This window comes from Rhagoletis pomonella, unplaced genomic scaffold (genome assembly GCF_013731165.1).
Source record: "Rhagoletis pomonella isolate Grant_MI unplaced genomic scaffold, Rhpom_1.0 Rhpom_scaffold_00010, whole genome shotgun sequence".
NCBI classification, from domain to species: Eukaryota; Metazoa; Arthropoda; class Insecta; order Diptera; family Tephritidae; genus Rhagoletis; species Rhagoletis pomonella.
The window spans coordinates 12,308,937-12,328,265 of record NW_023458564.1 but is presented as its reverse complement, the minus strand read 5'-3'; the positions used below and the strand labels follow the sequence as shown (position 1 = coordinate 12,328,265).

At 33.2% G+C, this 19,329-nt stretch overlaps 1 long non-coding RNA gene across 1 annotated transcript; it reads left to right on the top strand.

Annotated features, from left to right (window-relative positions):
- The first annotated feature begins 172 nt into the window (after positions 1-172).
- On the top strand, positions 173-10,248 carry LOC118746065. The gene is made up of 2 exons (XR_004993767.1): positions 173-5,950; positions 6,194-10,248. It is a non-coding gene; the product is annotated as an uncharacterized LOC118746065 (long non-coding RNA).
- The last annotated feature ends 9,081 nt before the right edge of the window (positions 10,249-19,329 follow it).

Here is a 19,329-nt window from a genome sequence, read left to right as displayed (position 1 = left end):
TAAAATAAAATAAAATAAAATAGAATAGAATAAAATAAAATAAAATAAAATAAAATAAAATATAATAAAACAAAATAAAATAAAATAAAAAGTTAAATAAAATAAAAATATCATAAAATGAGACAAATTAAATACGAAAAAAGAATAAATTTACATAAAATAATTTAAAATTTAATGATATTAAAGAATAAAATAAAATTGTTTAAATAATAATAAACATTTTTATCTAATTAAATTTTTTTTCTTAGGAACTGTACAGAAAAAGCAAAGCAACTTTCTTCCAACGAGCAATAAAAAAGTAGTTAAAAATGTTTGTTTTTTGTTTTATGTTTTATCACTGGCGTGGATATGAAAAGAACTGATGGCAAAGCTGTTTAGTAAAATTTTTAACCCAGTTTTTTTTTTTTATTTAGCAAATATAAACCAACCGTAAACAATTTTAAAATTTATCCATTTTTTCTTAAAACAAAAAAAAAAACACACCTTAGCTATTTTGAAGTTTTTGTGCAGGTGAAAGCGTGTTTAGAAGAAACAAAATACTAGTTTAACAAGGAATAAGAACCCAACATAGATACACAATGTAACGCATTGAAAACAGAAAAACGTATTTACAAGAAAAGTAGTTTTTTAAAACAAGAAGGAAATTAGTAATAAAATAATTAAAAGAAAAAGAAGCGAAAATAGAGTATTTGAAAAACAGAAAAAAAAAACACAACAACTGGCGAAATAAAATAAAAATAAAATAAAAAACAAAAAAATGTAGTGAACAAGTAAGAAAACCCAGCAAAAGCTATAAAGCGAGCAGTAAAACTTAAGTAAATTAAATAAAAAATAAAGAAGAAAGTAGTTTTATATGAAAGTTGAAACCAAGAAAATAGAAAAAAATTTAAATACTTATAGTATTAAGGACAAAACTGAAATGAAAAAGAAAATCAAGCAACAACAAGTAAACACACTAAAAACACAATCAGTCACACCAACAAACACACCTACACACACTTATCATATTAAGTGAATATGTATGTACAGCGAAAGCGAGATGCGTTAATTGAAATGATGAGTTATTATTTACATTGAGAATTGTAGCAAAAACAATAAAAGAAAAACGCCTACGAAATAGTTGCGTAATGCCACAACAACAACATAGAAACTACAATAGTTGCAGCATTGAAAGTGCACACAAAAGGAAATTGCAGAAAATAAAACAGAAACATCTGGAAAAATTGGTGTCAATATTTTTAGCAAATTAGTTGAACTTTTATTTTCCATTTTTTTTTTGCTTAAAAGTATTTGTTGTAATTTTTAATTGAATTAAAATAAATCTTAATATGAAAGTACATATTTATATGTATGCTTTTGTGTTGTTAATTACTGTTTGTATTTGTGATTTTATTTTCAAATAAAAATATAATAAAATATCTACAAAAAATTAAGTGAAAGGTATGCTGAGCAGCAATTAAAAGTGTCAAATACATACACACGTGCAGACGAAAGGGATCATAGGACATACGAAACACTGAGGCTTTTCCTTTTACCCGTTGTTTATTTTTTATTTATATCTTAATTTGTTGCACATTAAAGGTATTTGTTGTAAATGATAATAGTGCAAGCATACTTCCTCATTTAAGATTCGTGGAATTTTTTTATGTGGGTAATCGAAGAATTCCTTACAGCAGGCAACCCCACCTTTAATGTTTTGTTTATATTTTTCAAATCATCGAGCGGAAATGTTTTCTTATCGCGATCCGATAAGATTAAGGAATCACGCACAGCCGGAAGAGTATGAAAATATTATATTGTCTTTGGCAGTATCGATACCGAAAGTTACAAGTATACGATTTTCAGAAATAATGTCGGTAACCGATTCATAAAAGTATCTATACTGAGTACTCAAAACATATCGAAGTACTAGGCACTTAAAAGTTCTCCATATCGATTCCGAAGAGATACTCAAAAGTACTCAGTGCTAAATATTTGAACGATATTGGTAGCCAAGGTTATTCAAATTCAAAAATGCTTAGATGTATGATGTCTAATGCAAAAAAAAAACACTAACACTAGATACTTCACGCGTGTATTAACTACTTAAAAAGTAGATGGACAAGCTATTTAAATCGAGTGTCAGCTTTGTCCTCTTAATATTTTTTTTTTAAATCCGAATAATTTTTAATCCATTAGTTTAAAAGCATCTGTTTAAAATATCCGATACTAAAAAATGATTCTCAAGAGTCGATAACCAAGTACCCGATCTTCAAAACAACTCAATATATACTGCCCAGCACTAGAAAATTTGTGAAAACTGGAACTTAAATACATATTAGTTTGTTTAATTTCCAATTAAATTAAAATGTAAAGGTAGGATCCCACTATCGGCGCAAATAGCACAATATGTACCGATTTTCATCGTGCTTGATTGATACATATTAAAAAATTTTGTATAACTATTTTTTGAGTGGTCCCCCCCATTATCATCGCATTTGTTACAATATTTTTCGGTGCATATCGGCCAAACTATACAAACACAGTATCGTGGTTCATTAATAATAACAATAAACAAATTTTCGACTTTGCTCGGGGCATGAGCCGCATTTTTTATAATTTCGCTACAGCAATATTAGTTTTGGTTGTTTACACTCAGCACAATTTCGACCCAGATACACACTAATGGTATATGAAATGCGCCAAAAATCGGCACATTGCTTCGATAATGGGATCTTAGCTTAAAACTTTGAAGACTAAAATTCGTCTGCCCTGCAATAATTTCGCATTCGGTTCATTTGATTGACAATTAATCACATTTTGCTTTTCTTCATGCGACACACAGGGATAAGAAAATCATGGCGGTCGTTTAAGGCATAAGGTATCACAAATTATTTTCAGTTTCAGACAAAAAATATTCTCGTCGAAATTCTATTACTAAAAACAGGCGATGGAAGATTCTGGTTTGGAACTTCTATGCTGTTTTCTTGATCAAACCTAATGTTAATAAAATAAATATGGACCAAAAAATACAGATACTTTGAAGTGAGCACGATTATTTCAATGATATTCGAAATTGTTCAGGAAAAATGAGTAGGAAGTCGAGCTTCTAAAAAATCAGCACATTTTTCTCCAAAGACAGTGAGCACTTTGTAATCGGCCCTATCGCGAATTTCACATGAACATATATTCACAAAAATTATAAAGCAAAACAAAAACAATTTTTCCCAATTTGTTTTTGTTTTGCGCGTTAAATTATGGGAACAATTTATTCACATGAAATTGGCGATACCGCATATAAGTATTTCAATTCGCTTTTGAAGACAATTTCATAGATGAGTGGCGGCATAGGCATCGAATCAATTTAATTTTTGAGGGCAGTATTTGAGCAAGCGGTTTCGAAACTTATAGCAAAAATGCAATTGATAGAGTTCTAATTGATCAATACAACGCGAGCAATAGCCTCAATATTTTCTCCGATGACTCACAAATAATTTTCATTAAATTTATTCCCAGGAAAGAAAGGCGAGCTTCAAAAGTAAAAGCAGAAGAATACTTAAATACTTCATCCAGAAATAAACTTTAGCGTAATCTTGAAGCAACTTGAACTAATGCCGAAGCAAATTCTCAACAAATTTCATTATTTTTTGATTAATTATTTAGGGTCCCATATTCAAATACATATTTAAAATGTATACATATGACTTACCTGAAAGGGAATAACTTCACAGAAATATTGTCAGATAGGTGGCGCTCCACAAAAAATTTTGCCTTTAGCTGATGCGGGGTCCTTTTTTAATAATCACTAATACAAGTTCGTCTTAAATTATGTTTTTTTAATTACTTGTTTTGTGTAAGCTCAACTTTCTGTTCATACATATGTTTTGATTGTTTTTGTTGTTCTTTTTCGTATTACTACTTTTGTTCATATTTTGAATACATATTATGGCCTTGAATATTTTAAAGCTAAACAATCAGTGTTGGCTGGAGAGAGCTTTTACTCTATGCTTGCCAGCGAAGATCACAGACAGCTTTAAAACAACTTTGGCTACGTTTTGTGACTATATGTCTATGCGCTGTTTACACGCGGCAACTCATAACATGTAGGATAAAAGGCAATGAGGAAAGGGTGGTCGTCCGTGCTCCGTCTACGCGATGTTTTTTCTCGTTTACCTTAGTAAATTAGCTTTTAACGGCGATTGGGTACAGGAACTTTTGCTTCGTGTAAACGAAACAAACAACAGCAAAACAACAAAAGTTGCCGTTTTTAAACTCTGTTTTATTGGTATTAATGCCTAGAAACCTTAAAAAGCTTGGAATGCGAGCCTCTGAGGTGTTCAACTTTGATTTAACTATACGTATTTATATTTTCTTCGACTTTTTTAAGCTCCCTACCTGCATGCGTATATGTATGATTTTTTTTTAACTTCTGTGCATAAGGCCAAACACAACATTCCACAATGCACTTGTCATTTGATTAACGAAATCGTTAAAGAAAAACAAAACAAATAGTCGCTTTATGATCCTTTAAATGCACTAGCAGTGCGGCAAATGTCTTCCTTCTACATATATAGTATTCAAAATAACCACTATATAAAATTAATATACATACATAAACATTTTTTGTATAACAGATATTTTTTAATATTGTATATTACCAAATATGTATGTCTTAATATATTACAAAGTTATTTACAAATTATATACATATACATACATACATCAAAGCATAAAGACTTTAAGGATCATAAATGCATACACAATATTTTCCATTTTGTATAATTTTCAAATAGGTTAAACTTTTTCAAAGCCTTATGCCTCAAAAGAACATTTTATTTACATATATATGTATATGTATTTCCTTTTTCTTCGGTCTATTTAATGGAGTATGGCATACCTAGAAAATGTATGTAATATGTATATTTATGTATGTATATGCAATCAGCGGATTTCCAATATGTCATAACGAGCTATATTGTCATAACGGTGAAAAATATTTCTAGCTGATTCAAAACAGTCATACGCAACGTAGACTGAGAACCCGTTTTCAAGGTTCAAGAACTTTGGTTATTATTGAAAGAACTTTGATTACTAACCAACGTTCAACTATTCTACAAAATGAGACTAACTCTCTAGCCGAGTACTGGCCAGTGAGAGCATCTAGCCTGTGTGCCCACATACCAGTGACAGTCAGACAGAGCTTTTACTATACGTAGGTGGTGGGCATCGCTTGACCGCGGGCAAAGTTCTTTTAAGCTTTCAATGTATTTTGTAAAAGCGCGCTCGGAGTAAAACCTCTATCTGCCCATCGCTGGTAATCTATAGAAAGCTTCAGAAAGCTTCTCGCGCGGAATTAGTTCCGTTAGTGACGAGCGGCTTTTCCCTGTTCACGCCGCTGCTATATATGTACATACATATGTATGTATGTGTATTAAAGAGGAAATTTTATCAAATAGTTGAAAAAAGCTTGGATGCATAGTTATAAGGGGCCAATTTCGATCTAATCTTAGTTCGGAAAGATGCCTTTGGTTTACACTGCTTTTCTTGAAAGAAGTGAGTTGAACTCCAAGCGTTTACTTAGGAATTATGTAGCTAATACATATTTATGTAGGTACATACGTATTTATGTAGCCGCAATCTATAAAGCAAAAGCATAAACCCGGTGTTCGTTTACTGCCAATTTCGGCTGCCAACACACTTTTATGAATTAGCCGCTAGAAAGCTTTTTTAAGTTTTTATACCACTGATGGGCACTGTCTTGCTCGCGGCAAATCTCTTTTAAATTTCCTATACATTTTGTGTAGGCGCATGCAGAGTAAAAGCTCTCTCTGCCCATCGCTGATACAGAGTAAAAGCAAGGCTACACTCTGCTCGTCATTGGTATACTCTCAGAGACATGATCGTGGAAACGAATGAACCTAACGCGTGTGCAGAGCTTTTTTAAGCCTTCAATGGATTTTACCAGAAAGAGGTTAAGAGTAAAAGCTCTCCCTGCTCATCGCTGTTTTATACAGAGCGGTGAAGGGCACCGCCTTGCCCGCGGGCAAAGTTCTTTTAAGCTTTCTATACATTTTGTATAGTCGCGTGCAGAGTAAAAGCAAGGCTACACTCTGCTCGTTATTGGTATACTCTCAGAGACATGATCGTGGAAACGAATGAACCTAGCGCGTGCGCAGAGCTTTTTTAAGCCTTCAATGGATTTTACCAGAAAGAGGTTATACCTTGTGCGCGCCTATATGAAACAAGCACGACCAAAATGAAGACCAAGAGCAAAGTCTTTTAAAGCGTTCTACAAAAGACGAACACAGCTTTGCTGAGCTTGCTATAGACTGTACGAGAAAATCGTGTATATCCTGTGTACGCCTGTATAAACAAGAAGGGCCATAACATAAATAGCCCGCGAACAAAGCTTTTTAAAGCTTTCTATAAATTTTATATAAACACGCGCGGAATAAAAGCTCTGAAGATGATCAGTGGCGACTGATTTAAAATCACCGATAACGCACAGCGTTTTCAATTAAAATAAAGGGAAGACAAAATCACAAATACAAATGCGAATTTTCGTATAAAGTTTTAATGTGCAATTTTTTCCAACCTGATTTTTTTTTAATTATTATTTTTTCTTGTTATTTATTATTGTAGCTTTATATACTATATTACAATCTCAGTGCAGTGTATTAGAAAATGGCTTAAATATTTCAATAGATCGTTACGAGGGTACTTTTGTTTATTTGTTTACAAATTTTTGGCGTCCGTGTTTTTGTAAAAATAGAGTTAGCCTTTTACATTTAAGCAAAGTTATATTTAAATAAATAAAGTTTATTTTTAGCTTTTTCTGCCGTTCAATTAGAGGGCAAATTGTATAACTGCTTTTGCAGATTAAAAATGTTAAGTAAAAATATAAAAATAAAAAAACAATAACAAAGAAACAAAACACAAACACAAATGTGGCCGATAAAACATATAAAAACAAATATTTTTTGAACCACAAAATGCAGTGTTTAGAATAACAAAAGATGCAGCAGAAAAAACTGGCAAAGACAGCAGCAAGAAAAAAGTAGTATGCAACTGCAGAAAAGTAAGAATAAATACTTAGACTAAGTAACATTTGTAGTAATAGGAAAAAATAATGAAAGAAATCTAGCGAATAAGTCTAAATTAAGTCAAAATTCGATTATAAGGATTAAAGTAGGAGCAGCGTAAAACACAGCAAATAAGCAGATCAAGTAGCGTAGTTGGAAAATTGTGAACAAGCAGGAGAATGGCTTCTGACCACGCAAGCAGCGTGGCAAGCAGCAAGGAAAGGCGAAAAATGCGTGGAATCGAAGTATAATAAGAAAATGTAGTTTGTAGAATGTAGAAAGTAGCAAAAGGTAGATAGAAGCAAGCAACTGTCATTCTTTTACTGGTAAAGTCGAGTTTAAAACGGTGTCATCGCTAAAAATCTATGAAAAGAGTGCAGATTTGCTCTTGAAGTTGGCTAATGCTGCACAAGCGTATATACAATAATGTCGCATGTTCTTTTTTTGCGCCAACTCTAATGCTGCTTTCGGTGTGATATTGAAATTAATAAAATACAAAAATGGCAAACTCACTACGCATACATTCATACATACATAGAAAGTCTTTGTAATTATTCAAAAATGCATATTTCATTAAAGGTGTGCACAATATTGTGACGAGCTGGTAGAAAAAAAAACGTTAGCTGAGTAATTTCATTTCATTGGGCTGTGAAATTAAACTTTGAAGGCAATGAGCATTTGTTTATTTGCTCAGACTCATTCTGTATGAAGAACGAAAGTATGAAGCCTCCGTTTTTGCTCATGACCCAATAAACAGGTGAAGTAATAAAACCGTTTTCTCGCTTAATTTTCAGGGAAAATTTTCAAATGAGGCAGTGTCAAATCTTTCTTCTCGCCCTTATTACTTCGTCTGAGGTGTTTTGCCAAAGAAATTATTCGACATTAGTGTTCTGCAGGAAACTTTTAATTTATGCGCGTCCATTATATCAGTCGTCACTAAGTGGTATATAGCAGACTTAAAAAACAGAAGAAAAAATATTAGAGCTCTCATAAGAAATCAGGGACCGAGAACATGTTCCGGTTTTTTGTTTAGTTCTGCAGGAGAACAATTGGCCAATTTTTCATTTTTTGTGCAATAAAGTCTTTCGTTGACTTAATTTGCATTTCAAACTAATGCGCGCCTATGAGAAAATGTGTTTTCGCGCTTCCATTTCCAGAGAACATTTGTTCCTGTTTCGTTCTCTGTCAGAATGGTCCCGAGACTTTAGCTCGCAAATTGTTATTCGAGTAAAAGTTTCTTAGACTTTTGTTACCATTTTGTTCTTTGCCAGAACGTTGCGAAGACCTTTTTTCTCTTCAAAATGTTCACGAACGTATTGTTTACATTTTTTTTTGCTTCGGTAACATTCTCCGGTGTTTTGTGCCTATATAACATTCTCGACAGGTTTGTTCACACTTCCGTTCTTGTTCGGGAGGAAGGTTTTGTTCTTATTTCGGTTTGGGTTTTTTAGCGTTATTGGGAACAAAACTACGAGAACCACATTTTGGTTGCGATCATACCTTTTCTTCTCAAGGCAAGGCGTCATAAGCAGACACTAGGAAGCGAAAAGTACTCGCCGTTTTTGGGCATTGAACATGCGAACAGTACCAGGCTAGGAGGATGTTGGGGAGTCATAAAAGGAAAGGATTCAAAATTTAAAATTTGTCCAGAATATTATCGTGTTTTCACGAACACCATATTGCGCAATTGTCAGCTGACTTTGTGTGCGTGTCTGAATTTGAATGCAACAGAAAACAAAAATTTTCTCAATTTCATGAATACGACTCGCATTTCCTTGTTGGGAGTGGTTTCTTAACCAGAAGAATGTGCCACTCGCACATAAACAAAACAAAAGAAACAGTCCAAAACGATAAACTTGAATAAAATACTCGTTAGAAACAATAGATGAAACAGCATTCAAAGAACGCGTTCAGCTTGTATTTGGTATTTTACTAAGGGTCCCAAAAACAAAAAAAATCCAAACGAAATCATAAGCCTCAGTGTGACAGTATTTGGTTTTGAAATTCAGAGCAATCGTGTAGATAGTTGCGATTACAAAATGGTGAAATGGTGAAAATGTAATTTAATTACTTTTTTATTTTCCAAATTTGAAAGTACTTGGTCGACTACTACTTGCTTAAGAATGAACTTTAGTATGCATTTTATAGAAAATCACTTCATCGCAAGAAGTTATTGGTAGTGGCCTTTAACTCAAAATTTCTTTCTTTAAAAAGTACCTGGTGGAAGTGGTACTGCCAATGAAGGAACCCAGCGCTTATAAAAAAAAAAAACTACTCAGCCGCATATTCTTTACTTAAATACAGCTATATATTTCGAAATTTAAGTACTTTACTGAAATTTGAGCTATTCCGATATCCTTACACATGACATACAATGTATGTACATTCATATCGAGCCCTATCCGCCAAAAAGAGGTAGCAACATTTCTTTTTTCAATTTTATTTTTGATGCAGAAATGCATTTAGATGCTCCAGGAGAATTTTTGCATCAAAAAAAATAAAATTTCGAAAAAATGTCGCTTACCTCTTTTTGGCGGTTAGGAGTCGATAGTTAGACATGCAATAATGCTACGCTTTCTCTTTAGGTATTGTCAGTCTCTATAGCCGCCTTCTAATTAGAAACCGGAATTCAGTAAATTTGTAGAAAGAGTGCACCGAAGAGACTGCTTGGGGCAGCAAATAATAAGAACTTTAACGGCAAATGCGAAAATTAATAAGAAATCTGCATAGTAAGAATTGTGTGAAACCATTTTTGGAATATGGCCAATTTCGCACATACATACATGTGTGTAAATACAATGGATACCATATGTATGTATTGAGGTAAAAACACAGAGAATTTGTGAAAATTTCAAGATTGTTAAAAAGATGAAAATGCATGCAAGGTTAATTACGAGTATATATGTATGTGAAGAGTGACAGTATGTAGTCTATACATAAGTAGTACATAAAAAAAATCTCTGTAAATGGATAACATAGAAGTAAACAAAAAAACAAACAAAAAATTTAAATGAAATAAAAACAAAAACAAATTTAAAAAAAGCGTGTAAAGTGCGCACACGCATTGTTGCTTGATGCATTTGATTTAACTTCTAATTTGCAAATGAACGATTCATGCTAAAAATGCTTACAAACGTAAAAAGAAACAACAAATCCAAATAAAAAACCATAAATCTAAAACTCAAAATTCTTTGTTCTTCTTTATATAGATGTATATAGATTAGGGTGGTCTTTAAAATCAAATGAACGATTTTTTTTCAGTCTCACCCCTTCAATCGGTAATACCACGATCACAGATATCACACTATAAATTTTGGTCCTCATTGGAGACCGTTAAGGCGTGTGCAAAGGGGTCAAAGGCCAGAAGCCTATATGGAGACTCAAAAAATTTATAATTTTTTTTCATTTAACACCCAAAATCGATACTACTAAAGGCGAAGATATCGCATGTAAATTTTGGTCCCGATTGCAGCCGGTTAAGACGTTTTCATAGGGTTATCTGAAGTTTGACCACAGTGCGACACGCCTTAACCGACTCCAATCGGGGCCAAAATCTATGTATGATATCTTCGACTAAAGTTGTATCGATTTTGGGTAATAGGTGAAAAAAAATGTATCTCAATTTTTTGAGGCTCCATAGAGGAATCCGAACTTTGCCCTCTGTGCGACAGGCCTTAACCCGTCTCGAATCGGGACCAAAATTTATATGTGATATCTTCGACTATAGTAGCATCGACGAAAGGGTTGAGGTTTGGGAAATGTGATGTAAAAATTTGCTTCCTATATTTAACTACATCTAGAATTTTGTCTACCTAACATCACCTTTAATTTTTTTAAGATTTACCTAAAATTGTCATTACTTTGAAAAGTATTTATTAAGTTAGTTTTTTTTTTTTATTATACATAAATTTGTTTTTTAACAATATTTTGTCTTAAATTTTATTTTAATTTAGGTTTAATTTTAAGTAGGTAAATTATTTTTAAAGCCCAAGTTTTGCTTGAACAGAAATTAATTGTAAAATGTTATTTTTAAAACAGCGCCACGCTGTTAACTTCACATGGACTAAGAAATTTAATAGATGTAAGAGCGCTTTAGTTGTATATTTCTGATTTGAAATTTTTAGCAATTAAATTAAGAAAAGCACAGACACACAAAAACCTGTGTAATTTATTTATTTTTCTTTTTGGTTGGTTATTGTTTTTTGGACGTTAGATTAGCGTAATATCCACCAGCATTTTTTCACAGGGCATTATGATCTAAATGCCTACTTTTTTGGCCAAAACTAACTTATTACAGGTGTCAACATGCCTTTTTCTTTATTGCTTTGTTTTAGAAAATACAGTAAATTATAGGAAAGGTAACTTTGTTTTTGTGAAAGTAGATAATATTGTAAACAATAAACAGTCAAAGCTTAGATATTTTGGTACAATTCAAAATTCAATTGAGCGGTGACACAAAGTGTATATTTTACACTTTAAATTTTTAAATTACTGTTATAAAAATACATATTAGAACACATTCTTAAAAAAAGTGGGTATGGAAACTAAAGATAGGAGCAATATTGCAATCAATTTGTTTAGCAATCAATGATTGTGCTACCAATTTGATTGGAATAAAAATTGATTACTTTTATTATAGTCCTAGCTTCAGAAATGGAGGAGTTATAATAAATATCTGAACAATCAGTTGTATGGGAGCTATATGGTATAGTTACGGTGACTATCCGACCTGTATTATACAGCGCAGTCCTCTTTTTTGGCCAATTGTCCTGGTAATTTATTTATTTTATACGGGACGCCAAATGTTCTGTATTTCTTTTAATGTCATGTATTTGTCCCGCATTCGGTGTTCGGTATTTCGACGCCTTAACAACTCGTTAAAATTGCGTTAAAATTGCATGCCCATAAACCAGTTTTAAGTGATGTTGGCATATCGTCGCCAGCGTTGCCACTTTGGTATTTTTTTTTTATCAAATTTTGTAGCTTATTTTTCAATTTGGTAACTTTTTCGATTCAGTCCTCCACATTAGAAAGTGGGCCGTAAGCGTTGCCTTTTATAGGAATACCAGGTAAGTAATCCTGAAAGTTAGTTCTTCGAAATGTGTGATTTCTAAAAAAAACTGCTTGAAAGTGGCAATTGCTATATCTACAATGTCCAGAAGGTATTGGATGGCTCTACCTTTCCTTGTCAGTTCGTCAGCTTCCTCTTCGGCCACACTTAAGTTTGAAATCCTCATCAAGCGTTTCTGTTGTTGTGACTTTTAGCGTTCACGCAGATATAAAAATTATAGCTGAATGGGGCGCTGGTTGCATGAAAAGCTTGGTGTCTTCGGATATATGTACAGACATATCTATGTACAGTTCTGCATATCAAATAAGCTTGGTATTTTTTTGTTGAATTTGGTAATTTTTCTGGTGATAAATGTTGTGGCAACACTAATCGTCGCTACCATGTCAAACTATCGAATGTGCAAGAAGTTCCAATTAGACATTTAACCGTGGTTGCGCATATTGGACATTTCCATCAATTATAGTTTAGAAATAAATGCGGCTGATGCTTTGGCTTGATGCATTACTGAACGCACCCGACAACAACATTTTGTACAACAGTTTCTTTGCTCTCCTGAAAAGTGCCGATTTTCACATTCGATAGTTTGACATGGTAGCGACGATATGATAATAATTTACTCCGTAGACAGTTATTATTTTCTAATCTGAATGACCTAATATAAATTAGGACTCGACATCTTAGCCAGGTGTGTCTATTTTTCTTTTGTTTATTTAACGTTTATTATTTTTTTTAAGAAAGTAATGCTCTTTTCCCAACAAGAACCAGTTTCAAAAATTCCGCCTTTTCGCAAAAACTATGAAAATTAGTTCTGCAAAGTTTCATCAAAATCAGGATCTTTAGAAAAAATAAAGTAAAACGTGCTCATTTGCTTCGCTATAAAAAATACTTTGTATGAAAAAAATGCATAACACCGTCAACAAAAAAAAAATGCTATAAATTAATGGTAAGTCCTTGCTACTTCAAACTAGAGATGCGCAAAACTCGTGATTTTATACGTAGCATGTTGTGACACACTTTTTCACGCGTGAGCGTGAGCGGTTTTGAGAGAACAATCACGTAATTTCCGTGATCGGGCGTGAATGAAATTTTTGCTAACGTGAGCGTGCGTGAGTTAGAGTTCCCGTCGGTCACGTAATTTTCACCTACATATGTGTATTGTTAACCAAAAATTAACACATTAATGCGGAAATACAGATTTATTTAATAAGTACAGGAAACCAAAGCTGTGACGAAGCTTTAAAATTGCTACATGTTAGAAGCCTTTCAAGACAAATTTTAAACATACCAGCTAACTCTACAACTAGTGAAAGAGTTTTTTCTGCGTCAGGCAGATTTCTAGAAGAAATACGTACATGACTGCTTACTGCAAACCTCGACTATAAAATGTTCAAGCTTTTTAACTATTTTTTTCTAGAAATATTCATAACTGAATAAATAAATAAATATTACATACTAAAAAATATTTTGAGTATACAAATTTGTAGCCCATTCAATTTTAGTATAATAAACTGTAAGTTTAAGGTAGCTCCGACTTATCGTTGGTTTTTGGCATTTTTTATTTTTTATTTTTGCTGACGAACTAAAAAGCTCAAAATTTTTACGAAAGTTTTTTTTTTTTTTTTAATGTTGCACAAAGATTGAAAGTTGGATTTATATGGTTTTTGTTATATACAAATAATTAAAATTAAAAAACATTAAAAAAAAATAAAAATGGCAAAATTTTTTTTTTAGTTTCACTTTTATTTCAACATATTTTGATTAAAAGAAAAATACTGATAAAAATAAAAATTTTCATAAAAACATGGTTGAAATCATGAAATTCCTGCCCGTATTTTGTTTGTAAGTCAAATATGAGTGGCATTGTGCTACTATGATAGCACGGCCGAGTAATCATAGCCAACTTATGTACAGTAGTCGAAAAAATTATAGCCGCACCAAAATTTTACAAGTTTTAAAATATTATTTTTGTTGTTATTTAACTTCGGTTAGTTTTTTATAGTTCGTTCTTTACCAACATCCGTATAAATACAAGTTTAAAGGCGGTGTCACACGATTGGGTATTTGCCGAATTTCGGTGCAGATCGTATCCCAATTGCTTGAACACCCAAAATATTTTTCACTATCCCAATCACGAAAATTAATTATTGAAATTTTTCAATAGAACATCACTGTATTGTACCAATCTTTTGACTACAAAAAAAAAATTTGCCATTTTTTACCAATAGCCTCACGATCCAGAAAATAAAGGTCGCGCCATTCGCGGACCGCTAACCCTCTCTTCGTCGATTTGACAGCATCCACCCAATCGCTGACGTCATAATATACTTTTGTTTACATTCACTGTTGCCAACTTCATGCTTTTCGCACCAAATTTAGTGGGTATTCAAAACGCGAAAATTTTTGAGTTTTGTGCTTGGTGCGTTTTTGGTGCTTTTGTTTTTAGTTTGAAGACTAAAAATTAGAAAATCTTAAAAAAATGGAAGCAAAATTTATAGCAATCGTAAGTGTGCTAAGCAATTTTACAAAAATTTTAACAAAATCATGGCACAGGGACAATCATAAGCGACAACGAAATATGTGCAGCACCATCAATCATGCCAGAAGAAATCGACCGTTGTGCAAGAAACATTGTTTTTTATTAATTTGAATCGGCATCCTTACAATAAAATTATGTATTCATATAAAGTCCATAAAATACACCAATAAAAATTTTGGTGTTTTTTCAAATTCAAAACTTGGCAATACTGCCTTTTGTTCGATGCTTCTTCTTTTTCTTGTCGAGTTCGTCTTGCTCTCTCATTCTGGTATATTTTGCCGTCACGGCCAGTTGCTCTCAGCTCGATTGGCGCAATCTTGTATTCTATCATTCTTGCAATAGCCTAATATAAAAATTTACAAATCTGTACAAATGTGCCAATCGAGTGACACTGCCTTAAAAATTTATGCAATTAAAAAAAAAATATTCTACAAATATCGTTTTTTTTTTGTACCGATATGGATATTGATTTTGCTATCGATATTTTCGGAACTTATCGATATAATAAACGATATTTTTTATCGATCTTATAGATATTTTTAATCGATTAAGTTATAGATTTTTTTATAGATTTTGTAATATATTTTGTTATCGATTTTGTTATGGATTTTTCTATCGATTTTGCTATCGATATTATTACCGATTTTGTTATCGATGTTTTTATCGATTTTGATATCGATTTTGCTATCGATATTTTATCGGTTTTGTTATCGATATTTTTTCTTAGTGTGTGCTTTCGTTTTTGACTTGGATGTACTCTTAACCATACCACGTATTCTACGTCTAAATCTAGCGGCTGCGTCTCCGATACAACCTGCAGATCAAGACGAAGGCGCTGAACTGTTCCTTTTATGAGAACCTGTTTTTCATAGCAGAAATACATTCTGAGATTTGCCGTTACCGGCCGAGCGGCGACCGTTTTTTGATTTTTTGTTTCTTATTTTTTTTTTTTAAGTGAACGAAAACCGGGCTTGGCCACGGCCTGCGGAATGGTAGCGCGCAATGATAACCACTGCACCACAGCGGTCGCTGGCACTTGTAGTTTGTTATACTAAAATTTAACGAATTTTTTGTAACCAATTTTGCGGGGTAAAAATCTCGAGGAAAGTATCCTTCAAGTTTGTTATGTTACTGTAAGTATACTGTTTTAAGGTAAATGCATATAGGATTATTGAATAAGGGTTTAAAGATCTGTTATACTTTGTGTAAAAATTAGCAAAATTAATTTTGACCCTTATTCGGCTCCCATAAATATTATGGTCACCGTAGTTATAGTGCTCTGATTTTTCTGTTTCCGACAAATGATTAAGACATTATAAAATTACACCCGTTTGCCAAACTTCAGGCAGATATCTCTGAAACTGAGGTACTTGGTTGCGCACAAACTGACAGGCAGACGGACATTGCTAAATCGGCTCAGCTCGACGTTGTGATCATTCAAGTATACATTTTCGTGGGTCTATCTCTTCTTCTTCTGGTACTTACAAACATCGGACCAACGTTATAATCGATATAAATACCCAAAAATGACCGAAAACGGCCAAACCCGTTGATTTTTGTATGGAAATGGCCCAAATATACCACTCAAAAAAAATTTTCAGTTTTGAGAAAAAACTCAAAAATTTTGTATATTAATTACACCTATTTCAAACTGAAATGACTTCAGACTTGGTTAGATTATATGTATATTTGAGTGGAAAAAACCAAACGTCGAAAAATGAGCACTAGTACGGCAACCAAATTGGTAGTAATTACCAAAGAATAAAAAATATAAATAAAAAAAATATTTATCAAACTTTTCCTTTTCTTTGTTAAATTCAAATAAATTTTTCAGTCGTTATCTTCATTTTCGTCTTCCAAATTTCAACAAATATCTTTCCACCACGCCTACCCCTGATATAACGGTAGTTTTTAGAAATAAACTGCGATATTTTAGTAACTACTGCAGCTTATCCACATCCCATATAACGGTAAATTTCGATAAATCAATAACTACTGAAGAGAATTTATTCAAAATTGACATTTGCAACAAATCTTTAATATGAAATAAGTTTATAAGAAATTTTTGGAAAACGCGACCGCTTATGACCACATACATACAAGTATTTCGATAACCGTTGCATCAATTTGTACCAAGCTCGGTATAATTATTGTACTTGACACATAAAAGCAAGACTTTGAAACTTTTGAAATCGAAAGAAAATTACGCCCACTTTTCATATTTCAGCATTGCTGAAACTTCGAAATTTTGAAATTTTAGGACGATAATTGACTCAAAGTTTTGGAAAATTTCCATGGTAACGCCCACTTATAACTATATAACTTTATCTCATTAAGTCTAACTGAACATACTATCGAAGGTGTTTGAAATAGGGGTAAACCCCTCTTGCTTACCATGAACCTGTAGTTTTCGGAATGGTGCAAAAAACTATATTTAATACATACGTCTGGCTTCACCCGAACTTAGACTTTTTTAGTTGTTTTCATATTAAGTTTGATGAAACGTTTGGATACGTGGTGTATGAGAGTCATTATTTAATGCTCAAATTTCATAAAAAAATAAACTTTAATTGTGTTGTTTACAAAAGGTATTAAAATAGTCCCCTAAATATTATATATATAATTTGGGACTTAGAATATAAAAGAGTTTTCGTAAATTTTTTGCAAACTTTAAAGCATCAGGCGGAAGTTAGCGTCGAAGGAAAGTATCTGCAATATTGAATATTGATTTTTAACAATATTCTGTGAAACATACATATGCATGTATGTATCTAAAAACCAGCACTTCGAATTTAACATAGATAAGTAACATTTTTAAGCACCTTTCCTACCTGTTACCCATAAAAGAGCCGCCCTCGAAAATGAGTTAGGTCTGGCACTTGGATCTTGGACTATTACACATCATCTACAATTTTAGGTAGCTTTTGAGTATGTCACATCTATACAGGGTGTCCCAGAAGTAACGTGCCAAACTTTAGGGGAGGGTAGGTGGGAGGGGTGAGCTCCCTGATAAAACAAAAAAATTTCAGGTAAAAGTGTCACCGTTTTTGAAATATTTACATTTTTTTTAATTTAAAAAAATCGTGCCTTTTCATGTATTTTCTTTAACTGCATCTACAAACCAGGCTATACTGAGTAAATTTTTTATGTAAAATACTTCCAGATAGTTGCTTCTCCATACTCAAAAGAAAAAAAAAAGTTATAGCCGCTTTTGTGGGCAAAGGACTGAGACACGCTAGAATGTATTTAATAGATTTAAATCGAATTTGCTCTTCTTACCGACCAATGACATGCTAAATAGTACAAAGGTACATTATTACTTGCTCCTGACATTATTTTATGTTACTTACCGGAATTCGGACTAGAGTCTATAACAAGGGCTATATCTATCAATATTTTTTGTGAAGGATGGGTTCCCGTGAAATTAAATATACATGAGTTGTTTGAAGAAAATTTTATTCATTTATTGATAAAATATGCTCAAATTGGCGACCTTCTACTCTAATACAAGCTCGGCACCTTTTAAGAGAACACGTTTTTAGAGATCTTAAACTCAATTGGGCTATCTCAGCAGCAGCTCCATTTATTTGTTCCCGCAAATGCTCTTCGTTTTGAATTGTTTTTGAATAAAATTTATCCTTAAGACAGCCCCAGTAGAAAAAATCGAATGGATCAGGTCTGGCGATCGAGCGGGCCACGTGATTGACCCGTATCGTCCAATCCATCGGCGAGGATACGTTTCGTCTAAAAGAGCTCTTACTTCAAGCCCGTAGTGAGCAGGGCACCCGTCATTTTGCAGCCATAGTCTTCGCCGCAGGTTTAAGGGTACATCTTCTAAAAGAGTTGGAAGCCGTTCCTGAAGGAACTCTAAATAACTGTGAGAGTTGAGCGTTGGCGGCAGTTCCACAGGTCTCAATATCTGACAATTAAAAATACCGCACCATAGATTTACCGGTACTGCGAACGATCTTCTTGTACCGGTACTGCGAAAGATCTTCTCTCATTTAGTGAGGATTGTCTATCTGCCAACTGTGAAGGTTATGTAAATTAAAATAATCATCACGTTTGCATGATGATTCATCGCTCCAAATTATTTTATTAAAAAAGTTGGGGTCTGATTCATGCATTCGCAACATTTCACGGCAAAATCTAACCCTCGACAGGTAATCTCTTTCCTGTAGAGCCTGAACACGTTGAATGTGGTAGGGATGAAATCGATGGCCTTTCAAAGCTTTGTGAACTGTAGTTTTTGGTATTCCCGTCCGTCTTTCCATCATTCTCACTGAAGTCGATGGACCTAGTTCCACTTCCTCTAACACAACTTCAACATCTACCGTTGCAGGACGTCCTGTTTCGCCGGCACGCCTTCCAGGTATGCGACCTTAAAAAAGTGAAAAATGATAGTTAATAAGCAAGCAAACAAGAAAGGTGTAAAAATCACTTACCTTCATATATTTCTCTATGGGTCCGGGCAAATACTTCACGACCCGGATGCCGACGATTGGGGTATCGCTCTGCATAGAGTCTTTGAGCAGCTCTGGCATTACAGCAAGCTTCACCGTAAATTAGGTGAATATCCGCATATTCATGCGACGTATACTGCGTGTTCTCTGTCATAGTATTAATAAAAAAATGTGCGAAGGGTCCAATTTCACAAAATC